Below are 6,763 nucleotides of genomic sequence, written 5' to 3' on the forward strand. Positions count from 1 at the left end.
ATACCCATGTGTCAGCTTGATATCTTTATATCCATGACTTGTGAGATCAAGTCATCGAGCTGACCTACATGCTAGTCTTATTGTATTAACATTGTCCCTGAATGCTAATACTCGACTAGGAATGATTTAGAGTAGTGTTCCCTATATCATCTCACTATCGATTCAACTAATCGATTGATATAGGTATGAACCTTCTACTCAAGGACGCTATTATACTTAGTCTATTTGGCACTAATATAAATAAGTATAATAACCAAACAAATGCCTTTATTAATATACAAGAATATGATATACATGAGTCCGTATAATCATCAAATGATTGGCTCTAGGACTCTAACTAACAATCTCCCACTAGCACTAGTGCCAATCAGTATAGGCTCTAAGGCCTAAAGACCTAGTGTGACCATCATGCTTCCTCTGTGCCAAAGCCTTGGTCAAGTGATCTGTGATGTTAGCCTCTGTAGGTACTCTGCAAATCTTCACATCTCCTCTATCGATAATCTCTCAAATGAGATGGAAGCGCCGTAGTATGTGCTTGGTCCGTTGGTGTGAGCGAGGTTCCTTCGCCTGTGCTATAGCTCCATTGTTGTCACAATAGAGCTCAACTGGGTCAGCGATGCTAGGAACCACCCCAAGTTCAGTGATGAACTTGCGGATCCAAACTGCCTTCTTTGCTGCCTCTGATGCAGCAATATACTCGGTATCTGTTGTAGAATCAGCTACTGTGTCCTGCTGACAGCACCACCATTAATGCAAAATACGAACCCTGACTGCGATCGGTAATCATCCTGATCGGTCTAAAAGCTGGCATCACTGTAACCCTTTACAGTTAGCTCATCATTGCCTCCATATATAAAGAAATATTCTTTAGTCCTTCGTAAGTACTTAAGAATATTTTTGACCGCTATCCAGTGACTTTCACCTGGATCTGACTGGTATCTGCTCGTCATGCTCAAAGCATACGAGACATCAGGTCGAGTACATAGCATGGCGTACATGATCGATCCTATGGCTGAGGCATAAGGGATCTGATCCATACGGTCTCTCTCCTCTCTAGAAGAGGGACCTTGAGTCTTCGAAAGACTCACGCCATGTGACATCGGCAGAAATCCCTTCTTGGAGTTCTGCATGGCAAACCGAAGGAGTACCTTGTCAATATATGTACTCTGACTTAGGCCAAGCAATCTCTTAGATCTATCTCTATAGATCTGTATCCCAAGAATGCGAGATGCCTCACCTAAGTCCTTCATTGAGAAGCAACTCCCTAGCCACAGACTGAAGCATAGGGATGTCCTTCCCAATGAGTAGTATGTCATCCACATACAGTATGAGGAAGACAACTATGTCCCCTGCAACCTTCTTGTAGACACAAGGCTCATCTTCATTCTTGATGAAACCAAACTGTTTGATCGCATCATCGAATCGAAGATTCCAGCTCCGAGAAGCTTGCTTTAGTCCATAAATGGACCTATGCAGCTTGCATACTCTACTAGTATGCTGTGGATCTACAAAACCCTCAGGTTGTGTCATGTACACATCCTCGAGCAGGTTTCCATTCAGAAACGCGGTTTTGACATCCATCTGCCATATCTCATAGTCATGGTAGGCTGCAATAGCAAGCATGATCCGAATGGACTTAAACATCGCCACTGGAGAAAAGGTTTCATCATAGTCAATACCATGAATCTGCTTGAAACCTTTAGCTACCAAGCGACCCTTATAAATAAGTCCATCCATGTCAGTCTTTCTCTTAAAGACCCACTTGCACCCAATAGGTTTTACCCCTTCAGGTGGATCAACCAAAGTCCATACTTGGTTGGTGTACATGGATTCTATCTCGGATCTCATGGCTTCTAGCTATTTCTCAGAATCTGGTCTCATCACATCTTCTTGATAGGTGGTAGGCTTATCCTCTATGAGCACAATGTCATCATGGTCAGACAAGAGAAATGAGTATCTCTCAGGCTGACGACGTACCCTATCAGACCTGCGAGGAGGTATGTCTACATGAACCGGTTGTTGTTCCTCAACTCCTTGTGGAACAATATCATCCACAACACTTTGTGGTTCCAGTTCAATTTCCATCGTGGCATTAGTGCTATTGTTCGCATCTTGAACTTCTTCAAGATCGAACGCGCTCCCACTAGTCTTTCTAGAAACAAAGTCCCTTTCTAGAAAGACCCCAGTCTTTGCCACAACTACCTTGTGCTGACTGGGAATGTAGAAGTAATATCCCTTAGTTTCCTTGGGATATCCGATGAAATAGCACTTGTCGGATTTGGGTCCTAATTTGTCTGAGACTTGACGTCGTACGTAAGCCTCACAACCCCAAATCCTCATGAAAGATACCTGGGCATCTCTCCCAGTCCATATCCTATATGGTGTCTTTATCACGGCCTTTGATAGAACTCGGTTGAGTATGAAAGCTGCCGTGTCTAGAGCATATCCCCATAGATATGTCGGAAGATCTGTGTGACTCATCATAGATCGTACCATATCTAATAAGGTACGATTCCTCCTTTCGGATACACCATTCCACTGTGGTGTTCCAGGAGGAGTGAGTTGAGATAAAATCCCACACTCAGCTAAGTAGTCACGAAACTCATGGCTTAAGTATTCACCACCTCGATCGGATCGAAGTATCTTAATACTCTTGCCAAGCTGGTTCTGTACTTCATTCTTGAATTCTTTGAACTTTTCAAAGGATTCGGACTTATGTGTCATCAAGTACACATAACCGTATCTACTGTAGTCATCAGTAAATGTGATGAAGTACCTATAACCGCCTCTAGCAGTGACATTGAAAGGGTCACATACATCACTATGTATGAGTCCTAACAAATCAGTCGCTCTCTCGCTGTGCCCACTAAAGGGAGTCTTGGTCATCTTGCCTCGTAGGCATGACTCGCATATCTCATATGATTCAAAATCAAATGAGTCCAACAAACCATCCTTATGGAGTTGGGATAAGCGCTTGTCATTTATATGACCTAAGCGACAGTGCCAAAGGTAAGTTTGGTTCAAGTCATTCGACTTGATCCTCTTGGTATTTATGTTATAGACAGGGCTCTCTAGGTCTAGAATGTAGAGTCCGTTTATCAGAGGTGCACTACAATAGAACATATCGTTTAAAAAGACGGAACAACATTTGTTCTTTATTATAAACGAGTATCCTCTCTTGTCCAAACAAGAAACTGATATTATGTTCTTTGTCAAGGCAGGCACATAACAACAATCGTCTAATTCTAGTACTAGCCCAGAGGGCAGAGATAGATGATAAGTTCCTACAGCAATAGCAGCAACTCGTGCTCCATTGCCTACTCGTAGGTCTATCTCACCCTTCGTCAATGCTCTGCTATTCCTCAGCGCTTGTACATTAGTACAAATGTGCGAAGCACATCCGGTATCTAATACCCACGATGAAGAAATAGAGTGGTTGACTTCTATTACATTTATACCTGAAGTAGAAATCTTATTTCTCTTCTTCTTAAGATCTTCCAGGTATTCTTTGGAGTTCCTCTTCCAGTGCCTTGCTTGTCCCTGATATAGTTGGCGAAGATGCTCAACCATATCAAAAGCGCCCATTAACTCATGTTGCTTCTGAAGCTCTGAGTTCATGGTCGCGAGCATTAGACAGGACACATCTAATGCGTCGTCTTGATGCTTCTTGTAAGCATCTTTGTCGGCTCGCGGGGCATTGGCAGGAGGAGCCTCCGGAATGGGCTGCTCCAGAACATACAGCTTACGCTCCTGAGTGAGAACAATTCTCAGGTTCCTGTACCAGTCCAGGAAATTTGCTCCGTTGAGTTTGTCCTTCTTAAGGACAGATCGCAGGGAGAAAATGTTCGTATTCGACGTCATGGAAATTCTACAACAAAAAATAAATGCAGAAATAAATATCATATTCTTTTAAAATCATTTAATTAGGCCTTTAATTAAATGATGCTCCCACTGAATTCTATAATTCTTGTGGGACAAGATCCACATCATACTAACCCTTGAGTTAGCTTTGGCTAATACGCCCAAGGCTTAGTATGATCGGTAGGTAACGATTACCAATTACATCTCTATGCAACTCTTGTTTATAGAATCAATATCTGCATTTATATTAAAACTCGAGTTAGCTTTGGCTAATACGCCCGAGAGTTAATATAGATGTGATTTTGACCTATCTTTCCAACTATTGGAAAAATGCCTATAGTTGACTCGATCCAACCGAGTAACTATGAATACTCAATCTAATTGAGTTTTTATTAACCCATGCGTTGATAGACAGGACCAAGATTGTCCCTCCGTACCCTACCAAGATAATATGTATTGCTCTGCTTTGGCAGATTCAACAATACATGTGATCGAGGTAGTGATAGGTATCACGGCACGGTTAGGCATTTTAGAGTTGGTTCGATCTAGATCTAATCTAATCGAGAAGAATGCATCTTGTGCACGACTTAGATCTAATCTAATCGCAAGGGTGCATCATGTGCACGACTTAGATCTAATCTAATCGTTAAGGCACTAATTAATTAATTAATTATTAAACATGCATCAAATACATAATAATTAATTAATTAATCTATTTGTGATTTAGTCATGGCCCTACTACGATCTTCTCAAGCCAATGAGAAGGTCGATTGGTCAACCTAGGGTCAACAGCTTCTCCAAGCGCCTCCCTTTGACCACCTTGTGTTGCTCGTGCCCGCCTCGGAACTCCGTCTCGTGTGGACTCTCCACCGCTCCAATTTGTACATTACAATTTGAAACTCGAGTTACATTCGAGTCTAAATCTAATTTAAAACAAGAATAAAAGACGAGGCACGACGCGCAGGTCGCGAATAATAAAATAAATACAACACGCGAAAACACATCACGGCACGCAGGCCGTATTATGAATTACAACACAACCAATCATATTGGGCTTTGGGCCATGACTATCACAAATTAATATATATAATTCAAAATTATATATTTTCATAATTTTCTAAAATTTTAAAATTAATTTTTACAATTTTTACAAGTAAAATTTCCCGGCGGTCCCGTTTAGCGGTTTCGGGCGCAATCGCGGAACGGATCCCCTTGCGGGGCCCAGGGGCAGCGCCCCTACCCGCGATCTAACCATCGCGAGGGTTCCTTTGCGATTCTACAGCGCCTAAACCCGCTGTCCCAAAACGATTTGGGCCGAGACATTACCGTTTCGGAAAAATCTTCCCGACGGGTTCGTTTTTAGCGATTTCGGGTGCGATCGCGGAGCAATTCCCCTTGCGGGGTTAGGGGCAGCGCCCCTACCCACGATCTAACCATCGTGAGTTGCTCCGTTGCGATCTAAAGGCACCCGAGTCCGCTGTCCCAAAAGATTTTGGGTCGAAACGAAGCCGTTTGGGAAAATTCTTCCCGATAGCCGAAGCCTACAAGTGCCGAGACACTTGTGCTTCGCCTATAAGGAAAAATTACCCATAAAAACATAAAAATTGAATTTTTACAGAAAATCACAGGCCAACAGTACTGTTGGGTCTTCGAGCCGCGAAAACCGCTTTTTCGCGTCGCGGAAACCCCGAAGGACCCAAAGCCGTAGATCCGTGCAAAGATTCGTATACAAAATTCGAAAAACTATTTCTTGTACGAGTTCAAAAACTGATCTACTACTTAGATCTACGAGGAAAAAGTGTTTACCCTTGATGCGCGCCCTACGCGAATCCTGCTCTTCCAAGGTGTTGCCGGATCTCAAGACCGTCAAGCGCCGGTCCTCTAGAAGTATCCACACGGACAACTTAGGTGGAGAAAACCTCACACAAAGGTGTGCTAGCACCTTGGTAAGGTTCGGCCAAGTAAGGAGGAGAGGGAGAGGGAGAGCTTGAGAGGGAGAAGGAGGAAGATGCACACTTGAATGAAAAATCAAATTCTCATCCAAAAACCAAGTGGCCGGCCACTTTTCAAAATTCACATTAATTGCATTAATTGCAATTAATATGAAACCATAAAATCACATTAATTGTATTAATTGCAATTAATATGAAACCATTAAGAGAGTGGCTTTGTCACTTCCATGAGGTGGCACCCATGATGATGTGGAACATCATTATTGGTCCACCTAATGCCAACTCACCAATGAGGTGGCAAAAGGTCAAGTCAAAATTGACCTTTGGTCTTCCTTCTCAAGTCAAGTCAAACTTGACTCAATCTCTACCATGGTGGATCTAATCCAACCATTTGATTCGAGCCAACTTAATATAATGAATCTAATTCATTAAATTAAATTGATTCAATGAGTCAAAATCTAAATTAGACTCATTTAACACATGAATCAACTTGAGTCGAACTCAAGTTAGCCCAATTAGGATTACTCTTAATCCAATTTGATTCATCAAATGAATCTAATCCTCTTGGTTCATCATATGAACCTAATCTCCACCTAATTGTCCTAAGTGTGTGACCCTATAGGTTCTTGTAACGTTGGCAATGCCCTAAACCCATTTAGGAGCATAAGTAATGAGCGGTATCTAGCAACACATCATTACTACCCAAGTTACAAGAATGTCGAGATCCGACATCACCTTGTGACTACCAATTATGACTACTCACAAAATAATAATGACAAGTGTCCTTCTATCCTAGACGTCTAGATTGATCAATATGAGGCATAGACCGTGTCATCCTCTAATCAATCTAAATCTTGAACTCCAAGTAGACTCACTCGATCAAATGAGCTCAACATCTAATGTTGACTCATTTGGGCATGGTCATGCACTTAGTGGTCTCACTCTATCAA

This window comes from Zingiber officinale, chromosome 1A, assembly GCF_018446385.1.
Source record: "Zingiber officinale cultivar Zhangliang chromosome 1A, Zo_v1.1, whole genome shotgun sequence".
Classification (NCBI taxonomy): domain Eukaryota; kingdom Viridiplantae; phylum Streptophyta; class Magnoliopsida; order Zingiberales; family Zingiberaceae; genus Zingiber; species Zingiber officinale.